Consider the following 23,450-nt stretch of genomic DNA (forward strand, 5'->3'; position numbering starts at 1 on the left):
CCATGTTTTAAGGGAGCGAGCATATGCACTTTAGCACTAGTTAGCAGTGGTAAAGTTTGCAGAGTCCTAATACCAGCAAAATCAGTGTCAAAAAAGTGGAGGGAGGCAGGCAGGCAGAAAGTTGAGGGTGACCACCCTAAGGCTGTCTGGTCTAACATACCCTAACTATTGTTAGTAGATCTGGTGAGATGGGGTCATTGGGTAGCTATTGCATTTGCACTTTAATTGTCTGTAAGCAGAATGTCTGTGTTTCTAGCAGCCATCCACAATTTAACTGTGAACTCATGCCATTTTTTAAATACTAGAGCTGTCTGATATTGGTATTATACACTTCACTGTATTGTTTTTGTTTTTCTTTTAGTGCGTGATTTGCAATGATTTTGACTAATCATGAAAAAAAGAACTTTGAACACCAGGCCAGAGTTCATTATCATGCTGCTTGAAAAGGAAGTCTAAGAAGACAAGACGTACTGAACTTAAAACCTTTGTACTCGTGGCAAAATCCAGGTTCCGTAATCATTACCTACAATGAAAAAAATATCAGACCCTGTATTGATATTAATAACAATATACACCATTCCGATGTGCAAACATCAATGTCCCCCGTGTTCTGAAGGTGATTATTTAGAGTTGCAGTATCAGGTAATCTATTAATGATGTATGAGGTCCAACTGTGCATAAGGTACCAGCCATTCCCATGGTTGAAGGGTAAAACAATCTAAGTGTAAATATAATAATGAGAAAGGCAGTGACATCCGAAATTGCACCAGTAAATGTAAGAGGACATATCTATGCACAGTGAGTATAGGAAAACAAATATAACTGTAACAGAAAACACACTAATGGGCAGATTTATTAAGCTAATACCAGGTATAATTCATAAAAGAAAATTGTAAGGAATTTTTTTACACTTGACTAACCATTTCCAAGTCCCTTAATCGTCTAGTTGTGCACTCAGTTCCTCATCCTTGTTCAAACCTCGAGTTTCTCTGTTTCATAAGAGAATAATATACGAAGACTCCATTTTATGGATAAGTTTGGTTCTGTTGCAACCTCGTCTCTGTGATGTGTCCCTGTCAATTGCAAAGAGCATCAGTAAACAACGGTTTCTACCATGGATGTCATTAAAATGTTGGGCCACAGGATATGTTATACTGCAATCCTTAATAGCTTTCTTGTGTTCAAGAATCAATTTTTTGAGGACAAAGTAGTGCTACCCACATATTTAACATCAAGCGGATTTGATAAAATGGAAACACAGCAATCTGTGGTATTCCGTCATGAATAGATTATCTGATTTCCAACTCCCAATGTTCATCTTCAGAACACAGAAGGTCATTGACATTTTCACATTGGGGTGCTATATTTTCTAATTAACATCAATACAGGGTCTGAATAACCCCCCGGTCAATTAGATTGGGAAAAAACAATCTAAATCAGATTCCTAAATGTATCCAGTTTGTGGCAGCATTTGCAGTTAACTCATGGGACAATTTAACCGGTATGTGGGATGGTTGAAATCCGCATCTCTTAACTCACTGGGGTGTGGCACTGGCACTATTGGACACTAGATAATGCACCTCGTACGCAACTTGAGCACATATCTGTTTCATACATGTAGCTTATAAATTACTATATTGTGCTGTTTATTTTTTGCTGCAATAATTTAAGCTCTTTTGTTTACTTCTAGAAGGCACAGATAGTCAGTTACTGTTACAATTATTTTTGGGACCTCTATTGTGTTTTGAATGATTGGAGCTTTTTTACATATCATTGATGCATTGTCAGCACACCACTAGGAATACATGACTGCCTGTGACTGAATTGTTCTATTTATTTGTATTCCCATTGATGTACAATTATTGCAAACACAGGAACGTTAGGAAGGTGCAGAGATGAAAGTAGTCTGTCTTCAGTGTTTACACTTCAGGGAGCACATGTAAGCAGTGGTTCATCTTCTTCGGGATCTTTGGGTGTACTGGAAGCAAAGGAGTTAGAATCACATTTTCAATTTACAATTATGGGGAGCCTATTTGACAAAACAGAAAAGACCAGGAATCAATATAGAGTTAAGTAGGTTTATTACAAATTAGTAATCAATCCAAGATAGGTGCATAGCAGAATCAAATTATAATGATACACTATCATAACCAGCAAGCTGAATCAGTCGAATAAATTCAATCTCAATAGCTTAAGGTATACACAGATTAATGTTATCACAATACAGAAACTAAGAAATAGGAATTGATACACTCTGAGTGAATTCAGACTGCTCCTACTAAAGAGAAACAGAATTATGGACATCTAGCTAAGTTTAGGCTAAAGGGATTAGATCTCAGATGCTTGGGAACCAAGCAAGGCAGGTGTCCGCATCACAAAGATTTCAGTAAAAGTCTTCAGAAATAAAGATACCAGTGATAGCATAAAGCTATGCAATGCAAGGGCAAAAAGGTCTAAAGATCTGCTCCTCTCCAAGTCTGAGGAAAATTGCAGTAATTCTAGCAAGGTGAATACTAAATTAAAATGGAAAGTTATAGACACAACCATATCTCTAGTCACGTCATCCAGAAACTCCAATCACTTCTCATTCCCACAGAGCATCTTCCAACATGGAGCAATCCTCCCATTCAACAAGACTCTCACGACCAGGTTGACCTTGGGCATTTTCACACCAGATATGAAAAGAATAGTCACCCAGTCCATGCTAAGAAGTTCCTTTTCAGGCCTGGATATCACTAATACACAACACTCCTTTCTCTAGCTTACGAACCACAAATGCACACCTGTAGAAGATAAACATAAACCTGCAGAGCAAAGAAAAAATGCATTTCTCGTTAAAATGGACACCCTACTTACACTAACTTAGCAAATGATGGTTAATGTACGCTTTTTAATATTCTAATACAACTGCAAACATTATGTTAAAATACATTCAAACATGAATGCAGCATGTGAGAGGGAATGAACAGGGGTTATGAGTGTTAGTAGTACATTTGATAAGTGGAAGGCAACTAGTTCTGGATTTGTAAAAATAATATATAGGACGTGTGTGGGTTTGGAGACAATCTTATGTAGATTCAATGTGTCTAAGCTAGTGATGATAGTTCTGGGATGGGGCATATTAGGTTTGTCAAACCATATGTTAAGGTTGCCAAGGATGCATAGTTTTGAATATAGTGTAAGAACATTAGAAACTGTGTCTAGAAAGGGGTCTTGGAATGTTCCTATGCTAGGAGGTGGTCTATAAAGAAGGAGAACTTTACAGGAGATAGTTGGTGTAGGGTTGCATTTGGCAATGAGGGCCTCAAAACCATGTGTGGAAACTTTCTCAGCTTTGGTGAGATTTTTTGTTTCTTTAAATATAACAGTTAGTCTACCACCTCTTTTGTATATGCAGTTTTGTGTGACAGTTTGATAGCCTAGAGTATACATGCAATTCTGAAGCAATGTCATCCCCAACCATAACTCATTTATGAAGAGTAAGTCATGTCGTGTGTCTGCGAGTAGGTCATAGATGTGGTACTTTTTTTTATAAAGGAATCGCACATGTTACTAGCCAGTTTAAAGATAGTGTTTGGAAGGTAGTGTGAGTTTTTTTCCAGAAGAATGCATAGTGTCCTTGTATTACAGTAGTTACGGTATCAGGACAGCAATAGTGTTGATTGTCTATAGCGTTATCCTCATCCAATAGGCTTAAAGGCATTTTGTTGGGTCTGTGTGTGCAGGTGGTTGAGAGTGAGGTGGTGGGTTGTGCAGTTGTTTTTGTAGTGTAGTCTTGTTGTGTAATAAACAAGATGTGAAGTTGTGAAGAATGATGTGTTGTTTATGTCGTTTGTGTATGTTGAGGACAAAAGGTGTATGGGTTAGGTGTGGTGGTGGATCATGTGGGTCATGATTTGCAGTTTTAAATTGTCCAATGGATGCAAGGTGAGTGAGTGAGTGTTCTTGTGTATGAGATGATTTTTTAGTTGGTGTTATTATTGTCAAAATTGTGGGGTAAAGTCAGTTTAGGATGTTTACTACTAGTGTAGGCATGAGGGTCAAAGTTTGTGTGTGTTTTTATTTTGTGATGGAATGTAGTAGAACATTTTGTGGGAATGGGATTCCAATGTGCTTTTATGTGTTATGTTTTGTTTTTGTGGAGTGGTAATATATCATATTGGTGTAGTGAGTTGATATGTAAGCTTCAATCTAAAGTACTAGTGGGAAGTTGATATTGAAGGCAAGAGGGATGGTGATGTGTGTTGCAATAAAATATATGCAGCATGTGAGAGGGAATGAACAGGGGTTATGAGTGTTAGTAGTAGGTTTGATAAGTGGAAGAGGTAGTGTCCGTGGTCGAGTGTCGGGAGAGTTTAGTTGTGTGTTTTGGGTAATAAGGAGGAGGGGTGTTGTGATAGGCTGAGAGATGTTTGACTAACGGGGTGATGAAGATATAATGCACTCTGTTAGAAGTAAGTGTATTTGAGAGGATTAAGGGTATGTGCAATGTGGGTTTGATGTTTTGTCGGTAATGTATGAGTGTGATAGTAGTTCAGGGCAAAGTAGTGGTTTGTGTGGGAGTGAATGTGCCAGCGTGTGGAAGTAGGGCTAGAAGGGCATATAGATTTGTTTTTTGGAGTTATGTGGTGTGTGGTGAGGTAGTGGAGTGCAAATAAGTTTGTTTGTTATGAATGATTAGTGTACATTTGATGAGAGTGTGTGTGTTTGTTCGGGGAAGTGGATGGGATATGGTGGAGGTTGTTCATTTGAAAAAAAGGACAGCATTTCTGGCCCAGGGTCCAGCCCGACCAGGCTCAAACAGGCAATTGCCTTTGTCCTCTATTCCCTTAGCCTCAACACCCAGACTGAGATGCTCTCGGGGAGGATCTTGAAAAAGGGTAGTTGTAAGGTCAGCTGACTCTCTGAGCCTCTTAGGCTCACCTACAGGCCCAGCCAAGTAATTAAACTTCAACAGGCAATGAGTGCACCTAAAGTAGGAGTGGTTTGTTCAACTTTCTAATCCACAAACTGTGTCTGGAAAGCATTTATAAGAGGGAAACTTGAGAGAGGGAGGTGGCAAAAACTGGCTTTTCAAGCCGTAAAATTATGTCAGTGGTAGGTGGGCATTGCACAAAAATCACAAACGTTTACAATGTTAGTGTTAGACCTGGCATCCCTGGTGTGGTTTCCCCTGTCTTTTTGCTTCTGCTTCTTGTATTGTTGACGGTGTGCTGTAATTTACTTTTGCTGGTTTTGGTAAACATGTCTCAGACCTGCTACTACAGTGCCTATGTCTGCCAATTCGACCTGGAAAGTGTACACACTTGCCAGGCCCAAACCTTTCCTTTTACTACATCTACGTATCCCCTAACGTAGGCCTTAGGTATTCCCATGGGTAGAGTGCAGTATATTTAAAAGATAGGACACGTACTGGTGTGTTTTGCATGTCCTGATAGTGAAATATTGCCAAATTTGGTTTTCACTATTGCAAGGCATATTTCTCCCACAGTTTAACATGGGGACTATCTTTAAATATCATTTAAGTGTAGATCCCTATTGGGAGCAGATGGAGATATGGAGTTTGGGGTCTCTGAACTCACAATTTAAACATACATCTTTTGCTAGAGTTGGTTTTTAAATTGTCTGTTTGAAAATGCCACTTGACGAAAGTGGGCATTTTCTTGCTCAACCTTTCTCTGCCTCTGCCTAACTGTGGAATCCATGTCTGTGTCAGACTGACAGTTGGGCTGGGTGTGAATTTCCTCTACACAGTGACACAAAGGTACCTTGGGTGTGTCCTGCATATCCAAATGAGTCTCCTGAGCTAGAGTGAGGAAAGTTTGCACATGCACCTGAAAGGGCTGTGCCTGTCCTCACACAATGCAGTCTCCACCCCCCTGGAGTGTGTCTGGGGCCAGGCCTGGGCACGGCAGGATCTTGTGAACAATAGAGACTTACCTTTGAAGTTTCCCTACCTCAAAGGCAGAAATGAGTATGCGTAGTGGAGCTAAATCCTAGATTTTTAGAACACTTCTGCATTAAGAGGAACCTCTGCCAAGGAGAAAAGCTGAAGAACTGGAGGAGGAGTACAGCCCCTTTGCTCTGTGGGCTTTGCTGGGTTGGCCTGCAGCTGCTGACACCTGCACCCGAAAGGGCTCTGCCTATGCTTACACAATGCAGTCTCCAACCCCCTGGTGTGTGTCTGGGGCCAGGCCTCGGCAAGGCAGGAACTTGTGAATAAAAGAGACTTACCTTTGAAGTTTACCTAATTCAAAGGCAGAAATGAGTATCGGTAGTGTACCAAAATCCCAGATTTTTTTAACACTTCTGGATTAAGAGGAACCTCTGCCAAGGAGAAGAGCTGGAGAAGGAGCACTGCCCACTTGCTGTGTGTGCTTTGCTGGGTGGGTCTGCAGTTGCTGCTTCTGCCTTGAAGAGGACAAATACTAGACTTTGCTGTGCATTCTGCTTGTTAAGTTTCTCCAAGGGCTTGGACTGAGATTGCCTCCTGTTTAAAAGTCTCATGGACATCAAAGACTTCATCTGCCAGCACCTGGGCTCTATTGCTGGGACCCCCTGACTTGTCAAGAGGTGCCACATCCAGTCCCTGAGCCCCTGGAAGGAGAAGCTGGCAGAACCAGAGAGACATATCTCGTGCACTGCAGCTGAAAAATTGATGCAGCACCGGTGAACCCGATGCATTGCCAGCTCAGCGCAGATTTATCACTGCTGTGCATCTGGATTTTCTATGTATCGTCCCTGGGCGTCAAAATCTTCATCACTGCATGGATCCGAAGCTGCTGGTCTGGAAACTGACACATTGGTTACCTGGCGGAGAAAGAATCGACTCACGGACCCACTTGCCAGCAAGGAATAGATCCATTGCTAGCTTTTTCAATGCAAGCTCACCTGTGCAGCTTTATTTTTCACGCATACTAGGTACTTTGTTCTAAAACAATGCATCCATTTATTTCTCTAGATTAAGACTATTTATTACTTTAAAGTTAATATCTTTGCTTGTGTACGTTGGTTTTGGTCTCATGATTTAGATAAATATTGGCTATTTTTCAAAACTGGTGTTTGAGTCCTTTTGTGGTGTTTTCACTGTGTTACTGTGTGCTGCCCTCTTGCCTGGGTGAGGAGAACTAGACCTGAATTTGTTGAATCGAAGAATCCAAAGTGACTCCAAGGAACATCTAGCTGGCCTACTGGCTTGAACCTCAACGACAAAAAGCATCAATATCCTTGAACCCAGCATCCAACCACTGCCATCTGTGAATCTACCCTGCCAAGTGGTGCCATCCAAGTCTTGGACCCTTGGAAATGGGGGTAAAGTGCTTTGTCAGCATCTGTTGATTCAGTAGAACTGACACATCTTCTCTGCTGTGTGGCGGTAACCTGAGCACAACCGCTGCATCACTGCTGCTTGCTCAATTGGACCAATTACAAAGACACGCATCACTGCCACCACCGCCTTTAGAAACTCCACTGAGCAATGGATACTCAGCACAGGCTCTCACAACCCTCGCTGATGGCAGCCAGATGACAGACTCCCAATAACAGCCCTTTGGAACTGCTGCAATTCCCCTGCTATGCCCCGCACCCTTGCCTACAGACTTCACAGTGCAAGCCCTTTGGACAGGATCCTCAATGACGATACAGGCCTTTGCATTGCAGCCTCGCCCCATCTTGGAAATGATGTATCGCTTTGGCTGCCTCATACATTTTTGGTGCGAATTCTCGCAACGCTCTGCAAACCAGGATTTAAGTTAATTTGTTCAGCGTGCTTAACTGGGTCAATGTACCCGGACGATGCTCTATTGTGGTTGGCCTGAACTTGTGACTTTGTCCAGGTCTGACACAACAAGATATCCCCAGTTGTCGCTTTGTGCTTTTTGGCGCTTTTTTCACAAAACATTTTAAACTTGAATATCTCCAGTTCTACTGACTGGATTTTTGTTGTTTGTCTTGTTTTACCTATTAAAAATCAATTTTTTTTCTAACTTGGTGTGGGATTTTTTTGTGTGGTGTTTTCACTTGTATTACTGTTTGAAGTAATGAACAGATACTTTACACATTGCCTCCAAGTTAAGCCTGACCGCTCTGTGGCAGGCTACCAGAAGGATGACCACAGGTTAATTAAGGGTTAGCTTGTGCCTCACCCTAACAAGGATTGTGGATGCTGCTTTACCCGGGCTCACACCCCAGTCAACCAACAACTCAATTTCTTACAAGAGTGTTTTGGACTCTTTTACAAGCAAAGAAAATTGGCCACCTCCATGGTTTGGTAGCAAATTAGAGTTATAATTGGAATTAACCTGTGCTCACCCTCTGGCAGTGCGGCACAGAAAATGTAGGCTCAACTTAGGGGGAAATGTGTAAAGTATTTGTGCAAAACCTAAAACAGTAATACAGTTAAGACCCCACACAAAGTCTCCTCACCAAGTTAGAAAAATAGATCATATTTTTAGGAGTAAAAGAAGACCAAAATGACAAAAACCCAATACGTTGAAGTCAAGATATTCTTTTTTTAAGAATATCTACAATGTAGTGCTTATAAGCATAAAGCGCCAACTGGGGCTATGTGGTCAATCTAGACAGGTTCAAATTTGAAAATTTAAGCCAACTGCAATAGAGTGCAGATACCGGGACAAACCTTGTTCTGCTGAAAAAGTACCTTTGGGATGGAGGCTCATCGACATTGGAGACCTAATGCAAGGAGCAGAGGTAGCCATGCCCAGGTGATGTGTGGCTTCCAATCCAAGCAGTCAGGGATGCGTCATTGACAAACCCTTGGTGATGATGGTGATTGTTGTTAAGCCAACACAATTTGTTGGTGCAGAGGGAGATGCATTGATTCCGAGCCACACAGTCAGCGCTGAGATGTTCTCGTCCTCAGTGGCAGTGGGATGAGTGACGAGTCAGCATCGAGGAGAGATGTGCTGATTCCAATCGGAGTAGTGACTGAGATGCGTTGGTTTTGTTGAAACAGTTGTAGAACCTACTTCTGAGGGCCCAGGACTGGATTGGCATCATTTGGCTGGGCCGGACTCACAGCTGGCAGAATCTAGAGGCTGTAGCAGGGGTGAGTGAAGTCTTTGATGTCCCTGAGACTTTAGAACAGGAGGCAAGCCAGCAAGCCCTTGGAGTCACTTTGTTACTGGAGGTGTAGAGATGCAGGTCCAGTCTTTCTCACTATCAGGCAAGCAGGGTAGCAGGGCATATGCAGAAAAGCAGGAGTCCAGCAAAGTCCAGCTGTGTTCCAGCAGAGTGGCAAACCTTTCAGCAGCATGGCAGTCATTTTTCCTGGAAGAATGTCCTCATGTCCCGAAGTGTACTGATTTTGTGGGCTCAGGGGAGACTTCAAAGGGAGACCTTTGAAGTGAAAAAAGTCCCTGTCCTTCACGGCCTGGCTCCAGACACACTAGAGGCGGGTATGACACTCTTTATGTAGAGACAGGCACAGCCCATTTAGGTGCAAGTGTCAGGTCCTTCCTCCCATCCTGCCCAGCACGACCCATCAAGATGTTAATGGCCCATCAGGATGTGGATGACCCATCAGGCATACCTAAGCTTCCTTTGTGTATGGCTATCTAGTGGGAATGCACACAGCCCAGCCATCGCCCACCTCACACATGTATTCAGAGGCAGGCAGAAGGCACTAGATGATTTAAAGTAAGAAAATGCCAACTTTCTAAAAGTGTCAATTTCAGAATTATAATTTAAAATACAACTTCGCCATAATTTGTGCTTTAAATTTGTGATTCCAGACACACTAAACCTGGAGCCCTATCTCTTCCCAATTGGAAGTTACACTTATAAAATGTGATAAGGCAATCCCAGGTTTAACGTATCGGAGTGATAGGCCTTGCAGTAGTGAAAAAACTAATTAAGAGTGGACATGTAAAACGTAAAGCTACATGTCTAACATTTTTCAATACAATGCACCCTGCCCTTGGGGCTGTCCAGAGCCCACCGGAGGGATGATATATGTATTCAAAAGAAAGTTTGGGCCTGGCAAGAGGGTTAACTTGTCAGGTGGACATGTCAGTTTAAAACTGTACATACAGGCATTGCGGTGGCAGGCCTAAGACATGTTTAAAGGGCTACTACAGTGGGTAGCATAATCAGTGTTGCAGGCCCTCTAGTAGCATTTTATTTGGAGGCCCTGGGCACATGTAGTGCACATTACTTGGAACTTATGAGTACATTAAATATGCCAATTGTGGATGTGCAGATCAAATCATGTTTAGGAGAAGAGAGTGTATGCTTTTAGCACAGGTTAGCAGTGGTAAAGTGCAAAGAGTCCTAAAGCCAACAAAAAAGATTTCAGCGGAAATGGAGAGAACATGCAAAAAGTCTGGGGATGTCCCCCAGAAAGGGTCAAGTCCAAAACAACCCCCCTCCAGCCTATAGCCAGGGTAGACTAATCAATACCTTGATGTACTTCCCTGCTGAAAGGGATAGAATATGGACAATGGCCCACTAATGAAAGGGCCCTTATCAGTTCTACACCTTTATAAACCCATTTAGATCCCTCTGTCTATACTCTACTGAGCCACTGGCGTGACCCATGGGAAACCCTTGTCCTCACTTAAGGACCTCAGCACCTACCTTTAACTTACTCACAGATGCATCCCAGTGGGCAGACAGTACCACCATAGCCAACTAAGTGATGTGGCCCATTCCACCCCTTAGATCTGACTTCTGTCTCCAACCCAGGAAAAACTCTGTCCACAAGGACAGCAAACAACAGAGGCCACCAACAGCTGTCAGCATCAAGAACCAGGTCCAGGCCATCCAGGAGTCTATGACCTCTGTGGCTTCTCACGGTGGGGCAGTAGCCCCAGAAGCCTTGCACCCTTTTTCCCCTCTATCTCCTACCAGTTAAGAGGTGGTATCCTGAAACTGGCCATTAAGCCTAGGATCTGCACCCTGTGGCTGAACAGGAAACAGAGGTCGACTCTCCATCACCCTGTGCCTCCATCTGAGGTTCTGCACCCTCTGCTTGGGAGTGTTACCCCCAGAAAACTGGTCAGTAAGGATGCCTGTGGCGGGCGGCACTCGCAGTTCACCTGACACCTGGTGCAATTCAATTCCCCAGAATGTAGTCTATAGACATCTGGAAGCTAAGTATCACCCCCCTCTAGGCCACCTCCCACCCCACTTTAGGGATATTAGGGCCGTATGGCATACTGCCCAGGGGCTGGAGTCACACACTAACACCAGGCCAGTGTACTGCTGTAGGGAAGAGCACAATGTCCCTGCCATGCCTGCCCTGGCCCCAGACACACTATCATGGTCTGGCTAGCCCTGGTGTTTCTCAGAGCAGTGACTGGGACCCGATTCACTGGTGGAAATGATGACTTCAACCCTCCAGGATCACCAACTCACCCCCTCGGTCGACCTCCAAACTAAGGGGGATCATGGCATGTTCTATGACCTGCCCCTGGGGACAACATACCCATAAGGTCATATTGGCACCCCTGAGGCGGTCTCACCACTGGTTGATTTCTTCAGACAGATATAGACCCCCTGCCCCCTGCTTGTGTCCTAGCTGGGAGAAATCAGTGCAGCTAGGTAGGAAATTGGTTGCCCTGGGCCAGAACCTCCTCACTGTTTCTAGGAAGGGGCATGGGATCCATTTCCACCCACACCCCCTTACTCTGGGACCTGTCTGTGACTCCCTTGACTTCCCCTTCTCTCTGCTGGGGGAACCTGAACCACCCTTCAACATCATACCAGTCTACATTCTGTAAGGCATGAATCAACAGTTCAAAAAGCAACCAACACTAGACTGTTTTGATGAAGATATTCTTCTATCTGATTGACTCTATGCAGGATTTCCTGCTTCATTATATGTACATTACAAATTAGTTTCACATGAACTGTTGTTCCTTGTTAAAGTGGCCTACCAATAAAACACAGTAGCCTAATTTTCCTTCGGTGAAGAAAGTAGCTACACTAATTCTGACTTTGGCAAGATAAAAATGGTGACAGTGCTCAAACCATGAGATCAGTGATCTTCGGGCATTGATGGGTTGCCCCACTAGTTATTTAGGGAGACACAATTTTGTACTGCAGGTTATCTAACATGTGTTAAGCAGTGGTCTAAAGCTAAAACACTTTTTAAATGTGAAGAAAACCTTTATACATTATTTGAAGGAAAATTCTTTGAGAGTCTGACAGGATTCAAAGAATCAAGTGTTATTGCTTACATTTAATGCTATATGTGTCTTCTGGTCATTCAGAGGTCATGAATATTCATGGTCTCCTCAGAACAAAATGTATATCCTAAGGCTTCACACTTTATTTATTATGGCTAACCTGCAAAAGTGCAGATGAGCTGCTTCTCACCCTTTTTTGGTGGCGAAAAGGGGTAATCTTAGGATAGCATGTGATTCTATCATTTTTATGTGCACTAGTGTAATAAAGCTAAAATGAGATGACAGAATGTTGTACAGTCCGATAATACATTGTCAAAACAATTTGAATTGTTCTATCACTGAGTTTTAATGAAATTATTAATGTATTTTGAGTGTTGGATTTGCGTAGCAATTGTAATAATCTAGAGGAAAATAATGCACACATTTGAAAGTGCGACCACATGAGTGCCCACCAATGTTCACGAAGGTTGCTTATTAATATGAAATTTTGAGCTTTTATTTGATTACTGTAGTAATATGTCATATTGAGGGTCATGCATTATGTATTAGTTTTATTAATTGTAGGCCTTAACTTAGCTGAGGTCGTAGCCTAGTTACAGGGCCTCATGTCAAGCTGCATTTGTTAGGCTTAATAAAATATCTGCTTAGAGAATTAAATTGTGATTTTCCACTGTGCTGACCTAATGTGCTCGTAGCTAAAAGTATTTCTCATGAGAACTGCTTGCTAGAAGATGCTGTTCTTGCTAATGCAACATTGTAAATGTAATGTGTGTAAGACTGACTTTCCCAGGAGAGCACAGTGAAGACACTGACAGAAGTATAGGCTGCAACAATATTGTTACCTGACGAGCCGGATGATGAGAACAGTACGAAAGGAGCCAGTCATCAACATGTGAACCATGTACTAGTAGAAATGTAGATTTTAAGTTTTATTTTTATTGGGCAAAGTGTGAACAGGCGATCCCTTGACCAATATGGACTTGGAAAGTAATTTTAGGAAATTTAACTTAGCCGGACTGCACAGAGCAGAGACCACCATTTCTTTCGAACTGCCCAACAAGCCACTTTGGCCCATTTGCCCATTTTCCATTTGCCATGCTGCCATTACTTTCTTGAACGTTTGTAGAAGTGACGTGCTTAACTTCCTTGCTTAAAGACTTTGCCTTCTCTGAACTTTGATGCTGAATCCTGATGCTTTGCTGACCAGACTGATGTCCTGATGACGAAGACTGTCACAGCTTGCTAATCCAAACTGAGGATAGGTATGAGATTGTTTGCTATGTCTATTTGATTTTCTTTCTGGGTACCAATAGTGCTATTTTGAAAGAGCCATAGTTAGAGGTTTTTCCAAATTTGTGTGAGTAAATTGTTTTGCATGAAGACCAAACATACTGTTCTAATCAGGTCTTAGTTAGGATTTTCACTGATGAAGTTTGTTACATGGAATAACAGCTGATGTATTTTCTTTGCTGAATCTAAATGTATGTAATATCGTTTGCGCAGTTATTCTTGCTACTAATTTGCACAGTAACTTTAGAATGTGTAGTAGCTCAAGCCTTGATTAGATTGTCATTCTTTAACTGTTTCGGTCAGCCAGTGTTGTGTATGAATGTTTCTCAATTGATTTTGAGATTAACCTACATCACATTAGCATTTTTAATATAGGGAAATAAATATTCTAACTTTTACACAAAGGTGTGGTTATTCATGACTGCAAGGTAATGGTGTGTGACAATTACTGACTCCAAATAATTACTAATGTTATTGATTGTCATTAGTTATGGATCTGCATGTATTGGATATATGGTGGAAACATCTTAAGCGCAGTCAAACGGTTCATCTTCCTATTCGTGTCCCCTTGTAAGTTTACTTATTAAGGTCAGATGCGCCAACAGAGATGGTAGCAGAGATTGATGGTTTGTCTCCTTAAGAGCCCATCATAGATGCCCGCTACAGGTCTGAATCCTTGAGAGACCGTCATACGGTCCAGGAAGAGAGGTAGGAGAGTACTTGGTCACAGAGATTGTAAGCGAGAAACAATAGGTGTGCCCAGAGATGGTAGTAGCTTGATGATCTTGTCTTTTGGGAGCTCATCAGCATCGGGATTTGGATTTCGTTTTTCAATTATACAAATTTGAGGGAAAATGTGCCCCTAAAACCTTAAGATAACTTTCCCAGAATCCTGGAGCTTGCCAATGGTTGTTTGAGGATGTTCTCGCCGTTCTAGTGATGGTGTGAATGGAATAGCATTTGGTGCTAGCTCTGTTTATGCAAATCGCAGTTGAATTGTGATGTTTGTGAGGGTTTAGGGAGTTTGCCTACTCTAAATGAATTTGTGGAAGGAGTGTGTGTACTCCAAAGTGTGAGAGCAGGGAAGTCGTCAAACTTCACAAGTTTGTGGTACTTTGTGCTAAAACTTTGTCCACATGGTTGTTGATGTATGGACCCTGCATGGTCTAAGACTCCGGAGTATATAGAAAAGTGTATGAGACTCTTGGGTTTGTGTTGTAATTTGTCTGTTTTAATAGGTCGATCGGGCATGGTCCACAAGTCAGAGAGCAAGTCAAAGTGAGTGAAATCATTTTTCAACTGAGATCTGGTGAGTCCTGTCTGCACCAGGACAGACTCACTAGCCAGGTGAGAGTGAAATATGTGGGTTGAATTTTGCTTGTGAGTCAGGGAAACTGAGAAAGAAGGAGTAGCTGTTAGAGCGAAACGCCGTCAGTGAAAAATCCGTAAAGTTTCTGAAGCGATTGTGTTACCCTACCTATAGTAAACTGGCAAATTGGGTTTTGATTTTGTTTAGTGCTTGCAATATTTTGCATTAGTTTTGTATGAATCTGAGTTTCGGAGGATGAGCCGCAAGACTTTGTCAGCCACAGTACGTGTGATTGTGGCGTCATTGGAGCCGTGCTGGGATAGGTTGGTTAGTGAGAAGGGTAGTGCCCGGATTGGCAGCCGTCCGTAAAGCGCAATTGGTAGAGAAGGTGGGTGAAGAGAATTCTGGGAATAAAAGCCACTTCCTGATTTGATTTTGAATAATATAAAGGTCGGAAAGATGACATTTTTCAAAGCTTTAAAGAGTGCTTTAAGGGGAGATACATACATTACAAGTATAGGGGATATTGCACCACCAGAAGGTTCACCAGCTTACATTGTAATCGAAGAGAAGGGTGTTGCTCCACGTATTTGTCTCAAGCAATGGTGCAAAGTGACAGGGAAGGATGGGAATCTAGTGTTTCCTGGCAATGGAACATTCAATTTGAGGAGTTTAGAGAATCTGAAAAGGGTGCTGTATGATCTGAAACACCCTCCGAGACCACCACAGTTTGAGGCATTAGCGATCTGATAGTTAGTAACCAGACAGCAACAGCAACAGAAATTTGAAAGAAGGATGAGAAAGACAGAGGAGACACTAGTGAAGGCTAGATGGGACCATGCTCAGAAATGTTGGAGAACTGAGACTTTGCAGGGGATTAAGTTATTCCCAGCAATTACGCAAAATGGTAAAAAGTAAGGAAGGAAAGCTATTAGAAAGGCTAACAAGAGCCCTTCCGGGAGTAAGGAGGGTAGAAAATCTTTGACATATGAGGAAGAATCAGACGATGATGAGTTTATTTTACAGTTATTGAGAAATCGTCCACCACCATATGCAGCACATGAGAGTGGCTTGAGCACCAGTGCGGATCCTTCAGCTCCGACACAAGTTAATGGGACAGCAAGTCTGATGCAGGTTAATCCTAGCCCGACACAGAGTACTATGCAGAGCAATCTTAACACACCTACTACTCCAGTAGTACAAACTCCGGTGCCACAATCAAATCACCAGAGAATTTACCCTGATGTGCCCATTGTGGAAACTAACACAAACCTAATAGTGCCAACGGGACAGGGTTTCCCGAAACCGATGGTGGTTCAAACCGAGCCAACTCCACTTTTACTGCTGCAGGTGCGGCCACAGGTAATGCCGAGATATACACTGATGACAGGGACCCAGAAAGATATGTCTGCAATGATTAGTCAAAATATGGGAGCAATCGACTGAATGGTTGGACAAGCTCAATGCCCCGAAGAGTGCCCCTAAGGGAGAGCAGAACTCGAACTACACTAGATGAAGCATGTAAGTGGGTGACCTCATTGAGGGAACTATGGGTGAGAACAGGTTAGAGTCCTACACAGAAGCAAAGTTGAGATATCTCTGCCTGAAGATTACAAGGGAAGTGAGAAATGTGCATCAAAAGCTAGAAGACCTGGCAGAGAAATACGACAGAGAGAAAACAAAGCATTCAAAAAGGAGTTACAGGTTAGACTTTGAGGCTAAAGATTTTGAACACATGAGATCTGCCGGAATGAAGGCACACTTTAGGGAGTTACTTCAAAGTGCCCAGTCTTGGGGAACATTAGACAAGTGGGAAGGCAGATGGGTAAAGAAAGGAGATAAAAGGAAAAGGGATTCTGCGGAGTTGACTTCAAATGTGCAGCAGGACGAGGATCCAGTGAAAATATTACGTCTGAGGGAGATTCCAGGAGGGAATTTTGTTCACGTCCCTTGGAGCAGAAGTGACATCCTGACATTTACAAATGATTATCCTAGATTGAGGGAGAAACCACTAGAATGGTACCAGCAGGCAGACAGGTTTGTGAAACTTGTGAAGTGTCTGTGGGAGGAATTGAACACTCTTTTAGAGATGGTAGTTCCAGCTGACTTATGGATGGAGTGTAAGAGGACTATAGATTGGCCGACAAAAGAACCAGAGATAGATCAGGTTACAGGTGCCCTGTCTCCTGAGGTAATGAAATATTACTACAAGGTGATTGAATTAATGAAGATGAGAATTTTGCCCCAAAACATTGACTAGCAGAGAATTTACAGGACAGCTCAAGAAGCAAAAGAGTCAATACATACATATTATGAGAGATTGTTGCAGGCGTTCGAGCATTACAGTGGTACAGAAACAATTGAGCTAAAAGACTTGATTCATTTTGTGTTCAGGTTTGTGAAAGGATTGAGAACTGAAGTTAGCCAGATAATTAAGAGTCATTTGATTTGCTGGCATGCAAAGCCAATTGATGAGGTGTTGCAGTATGCAAAATACTGTAGTGATGAGACTGAATTGAAGCAGAGAAAGCTGAAAGAGAAGGCAATGGTGATGCAGATTAAAGTTGCACAGACAAGGATGGAGGGAAATTTTCCACAACAGCTACCACAGCTGCAGCAGGGAAACATAGTGTTTCAAACCCAGATTTGAGGTAGAGGTCCCGGAGGTAATGTGAACCGTGGTCCTGGCTTGGGTACTGTAGTGGTTCAGAATGATGTGCAGGGAATTAAGAAATTGTTGTTTTGTCACACTTGCAGAGCTGTCGGACATTGGAAATTGGAGTGTCCCATGATGGTGCAGGAAGGTGTTGTTTGGCAAACTAATGACACCAACTCATTCCAAAACATGAGAGTACTGAGAATGAGAGATCCTCATCGGAATTTTCAAAATAATGTGAATCAAATTGCAGAATTTTCAACCCATGCAGCAGGTGCAAATGCCACGTGCACAAATGACACAGTTGCAGCCGATGGAACAGCAGGTTCCCATGGTGCATAGACAGCAAATCCAAATACCTCAACGCTCATTGGAACAGCAGCAGGTGATGCTTCCTCAACAGGTCACAGGTCTGAGGTCCAACCAAAGTAATCACACAGTACACCAACTCCCGTTACGCAGTCAGAATGGAATAAACGATGATTGGGTGAACGAGAGTTCAGATGAAAAGGAATGTGTGCTTGCAGCGTCCTTAGAAGTAGATCAGAGAGGTCCCTATGCGAAGGGAAAAGTCATAGGTCACAGAGTTTCCTTCTTGGTCTTCGCGTTCCACAGTAAGAAGTGCTGAAGTCCAAACTTTTCCCCTCTCAGGAAAGACAGTCCAGATTGTGGAAGTAGCTAATCAGTATTTGACCAGCCCAATTACAGAACCAGTTCAGGTTAAAATCTGCAACTTTCAGGGATTGCACAAATTTGTAGTCAGCAATTCAAATTGGGTATCCCTACTGGGAAGAGACTTGCTGTGCAAAACCAGGTGCTCGATTACTTGCTCAAATGATGGAATCGAGATACAGACGAATAGTGATGATGAAGATGACCCACCTCCAGAGACAGAGTGTGAAGCCACAAATGAGGAACACCCTCTGATTTCTTTCCAGTGTTCACAGTAAATGAGCTTCACCCTGATTAACAGGGAATGGTCAAAGAGAGACCTGACAGGAAAAGAGATAGGTCTGATGAAGGGAGTTGAACCAGTTAAAGTTTCTGTAAAGCCAGATGCAACTTTTCCTCAGATTCTCCAGTACCACATGCCACAAAATATTCTTATAGAGGTTGCCCAGATAATTGCAGAATTTGTAAACCAAGGGATTTTAACAGAAGTGTTGAGCAGCCCATGTAACTCACTGATAATGGGATTGAAAAAGCCCTGTGGGAAAGTTCGAATTGTCCAGGATTTGAGAAAAATAAATAACATTGTGATCAAATGTTGCCCTGTGGTACCAAGCCCAGCTGTGATAATGTTTCAGATTTCATGTGATGCTGAATGGTTCACTGTCGTTGACTTGTCACAAGCCTTCATTTCGGTGTATCTTCACAGGGATAGTCAATTTCTCTCTTGTTTCAAATTTTTGGACCGAGTTTACTGCTAGTGCTGAATTCCTCAAGGGGTTTCAGAGTCACCTTCCATATTTATTTTGATCATGAAAAATAATTTGGAATCATTGGAATTGCCTTTCCAGTCGACCTTGGTACACTACATCGATGACCTACTGATTGCGTCCAAAACAAGGGATGAGTGCATATATGACACAATTGCCTTGCTGTATCACTTGGGAAAGAATGGTCATAAAATGTCACCACTTAAATTGCAATACTGTCAGAAAGAAGTGAAATATTTTGGTCACCAGATTGAGAAGGGATCAAGAAAAATATCCAGAGAAAGGGTCACAACCATTTTGCAGATGAATCCCACGACCACACAGAGAGATGTCAGGATGTTTCTAGGGATGGTAGGCTATTGCCGCCAATGGATTCCCAGTTTCTCTGTCATTTCCAAGCCTTTGCAGAAGCTGACCCACAATGAGGTCACCGACACCCATAGTGTTAGACCAGGCTTGCATGAAAGCTTTTTCTGAGTTGAGAGAGAGTTTGTGCAAAGCTCTGGCTTTGGGTATGCCTGACTACACTAAACCTTTCATGTTGTTTTGTCATGAGCATGATGCATGTTCTTTGTCTGTCTTGACGCAGGTCAATGGAGGTGTAAACCGCTCAGTAGTGTATTTTTAAGCTACCTTGGACCCAGTCGCAGCAGCCTTACCTGGTTGTCCTCGTGCAGTTGCAGTGGTTGGACAGAGCCTCACACAGTGTGAAGGCATTGGGATGAGACACCCCTTAACTATCATGATCCCTCACTCCATTGAGCTCCTACTCACAAAAACGACAACCCAGTACCTGACAGATGCCAGATTGACCCGTTATGAGAAATGCATTATGGGATTACCAAATGTGTCATTGAAAAGATGTACAGTGCTTAACCCGGAAACCTTACTCCCAAATAAAAATTTAGAAATTAAAAAATTGGAGGACATTGAGCATGATTGTCTTGAAGTAACTGACGTGCAAAAAAACGAGACCTGATATTAGAGACACCCGGTTGGAGGAGAATGACCAAATTATCTTTGTTGAGGGTTCCTGTCTAAGAGACAATATAGGGAGACTGAGAGCAGGATATGCCGTGTGCACAATTACTGGTGTCCTGGAAGCGTCTTTGCTTCAGGGGTGTATTCTGCTCAAGCAGCAGAACTGGTAGCCCTTACTAGAGCATGTTATGTTACTGCTCAGCTGAAAGTTACCATCTATAGAGACAGCCAGTACGGATTAGGAATAGTCCATGATTTTGGCCAGTTGTGGTCACAGAAGGGCTTCATGACCTCTTGTGGTTCACCAGTGAGAAATAGTGAGAGAATTAAAGAATTGTTGCATGCTATCCAAATGCCTGAAAAGATTGCCGTGGTAAAATGCAGTGCACATCTGAAATTGCAAGACTTTGTGTCTGTGGGAAACGGATATGCAGATCAAGTCACAAGGTTTTGGGCATTGAACTGTATATCGTTCAAAGATAAGTAGGAACTGTTACTTGAAGAAGATGAAACATGTCCAAGTTTTGCATTGAAAGTAATAGGTACATTGGAAGAATTAAAAATGTTGCAGAATAATGTTGAGAGGGAGGAAAAACGATCATGGAGCAAAATAAAATGTGTACGGAGACAAGATGAACAGTGGGTTTCAGAAGAGGGTCAATTGGTTTTGCCCAATAGTCTGTTGTCTCAAATGGCTAGGCATTACCACGGTCAAGCACATGTTGGAAGAGATGCCATGATTCGATTGTTCGATGCATAATTGGTTCAATCCAAAGTTTAGACAAGTTGCTGAAGCAGTTTGCCATCGTTGCATCATTTGCCAACAAATGAACACGGGAAAAGGGACAGTGGTTAATTTGAGCCACATTGGGAGAGCAGGAGGTCCTTTCAGCAGAATGCAAATGGATTTTATTGAGATGTCTGTGTGTGGAGTTTTGAGATATGTGTTGATGATTGTCTGCATCTTTAATCACTGGATTGAAGCGCACCCTACACAAAGAAATGACAGCCTCACAGTAGCAAAACTACTGCTTAGGGAACTGATACCTCGTTTTGGGTTTCAGATTTCTTTAGAATCAGATAGGGAAAGTCACTTCAACAATGAAGTAATTAAATTACTGTGTGCAGCATTGAACATTGAGCAGAACTTGCATTGTAGTTACCGCCCTGAAGCATCAGGACTAGTAAAACAGATGAATGGTACCTTAAAGTCAAGAGTTGCAAAGATGTGTGCGTCCATGAATCTGAAATGGCCTGACGCGCTGCCTTTAGTTCTAATGAGAATCAGAAACATACCCGACAGGAAGACAGGACTGTCGCCGCATGAGATCCTCATGTGCCGAGCCATGAGGTTACCAGCGGTGCCTGCAAATGTACTTGTCAACATTACACATGATATGGTGGTGGACTACTGCAAGGGTCTGGCTGATGTGGTTCGCTCTTTCTCTTTCTCTTAGTGGAGGCCACCACACTGCCACTGATCCATGACCCAGGGCACAAACGTTGTGGTCCCGAAACATGTGAGGAAAACGTGCTTAGAGCCTCATTGGAAGGGTCCGTTCCAGGTAGTTCTGACGACTACCACAGCTGTGAAGTGCACTGGAGTGCCAAACTGGATACACGCCAGCCAGATAAAAAAAGTGGCATGTGCTTTGTAGAATGAAAAAGAGTTGTTGAAGAAAGAGGAACTGAGACCGGATCTGAGCTTGATGAGGACGGCTCAGTCAGTCCTGTGAGAGGCGAAGGAGAAGACCTTCAGGAGGGTGTTAGTGAGCCAATCTCAACTAAGGCAGCAGGAGAGCCTAGTCAGAGGAGGGCTTTCCCAGAAGCAGATGATTTTGAGAGACAAATAGAGCAGTTGCAGGACCCCGAGGGGGAAGGAGTTGATGTGGATTAAAGCCTATGTGAACTGACTCCTCCTGAACCAGTTGCAGGTCCGTCAAGAGAAAACACCACAGAGCAAGAAGAAGTTACAAGCTCAACCCTGAAAAGAACATTGACCAAAGGTCCACTGAAAGGAGATTAGTGGCCAGAGTCACAGGCAAAGAGGAAGGAAGCAGTTGTTGAGACAACAATCAAGGATGAAGTAGATACAACAAGGAGAGAAGATCTAAGTGAAGAACAGAATGGAGATCGTAAGATTAAAAAAAAGAGAATCGCAAGTCGACGGTGCGCATGTCCTGAATGAGCGTATGCAACTACAAGTGAATGGCAGAAGGAATTTTTTTCTTTTTCTTTTGATCGAGACATTCCAGGTCAATATTTTGGCACTTGAAGGAAGCTGATGAACTGAACTGTGGAAACAACCTGAGAAAAGTGCAAAGAGAAAGAGACTGTTGAAAAGTAACTGGAAGAGACTCTGATAACCTGATTTTGGCAAGCTGTTAACCTGATTTTGATTTTTGCTGCATTTTTCTAAATTTTCTTTTCTGCTTTCTGATTCTTTACAGATCATGAGTAACATTAGTCAACAGGGTAGGAAGAACAGGTACTGTAAGTACATGAGAATTGTTTTGGCAATTGCATGTGGAATATTGTTGTGATATTGTTCTGCGTATGGCTGTTCTTGACAAAAGGGAAGCCAACCATACTTCAGCTGTAGAGACAACTCCTGCATTAACAGCGATAGAGACGTTTAGGTTAGACGAGAAGAATCTGCCTGAGGGTACGAATGCACGTGGGGAACTTTCATCTAATGTTTTCTACCACGTTTTGAGTGAGGATGTTGAGATGATGGATGTGAAGAATTGTTTTGGGTGTACGCAGATTCCCTCATCAGTCGAAGAAGGATTTATATTTCAAAGTTTGCCTCTAACTTATGTGATGAGTTGTAGTCTGTTACTAACAAGATTCTATAACCAGGAGTACATTCAGTACTTCTACTCCAATCATGATGTGGTGTTTTCGTTTATCCCCATGGTTAAGCATTTGAGTAGAGTAGCTAAGGATAATGACATAGTATTAGTTAGTGGTTTGTTTGCACCTACATTAACCTTTGGCACAGCTTATGATCAGAGAAATAACCTAACATGCTTGCTTACACCTTTAGAGAAGAGCTTCTTAGATCACACAGATGACATGAGAAAGGCAATGAAGGAGAAATTAGAAAAAGGCTTAGAGAAGAGGACTTACGCAAATGATTATTCTTATAGTGCAATAAAAACACAAGGGGAAATTAACTTTAGATGCGCAATATGTAGGGAAGCTTTGTGTATCTAGGCCTAAATCTCACACTGACACTTTATTTGTGGGAACGGGTGAATGTAGACATGTGTTTTTGTTTCAGAGTAAATGGACATTTATGTTCAATGGACAGGATCCAGCGATTCCTGAGATACGTTACATCTGTGGTCCTAATGGTTCTTAATGTCTTCCAAGAGAATGGTATGGGACATGTTCTTTGGGGATAGATTTAACAAAGATTTTATAACTTGACGACTTAAAGAAATTTCCAAAAGTTATTGAATTACATCACATTAGACAAAGGAGAGAGTCTCCTTCTGGTATAGTGGGAGTTACATTTGGAACAATAATACCTTCAGTAGGTGTTGTTCTAAATTCAATAAAGATTTGAAAGTTGTCTAATATTGTGGATAACATCCTGACAAAATTTTCAGGGGCCATGG

Source organism: Pleurodeles waltl, chromosome 9 (assembly GCF_031143425.1).
Source record: "Pleurodeles waltl isolate 20211129_DDA chromosome 9, aPleWal1.hap1.20221129, whole genome shotgun sequence".
Taxonomy (NCBI): domain Eukaryota; kingdom Metazoa; phylum Chordata; class Amphibia; order Caudata; family Salamandridae; genus Pleurodeles; species Pleurodeles waltl.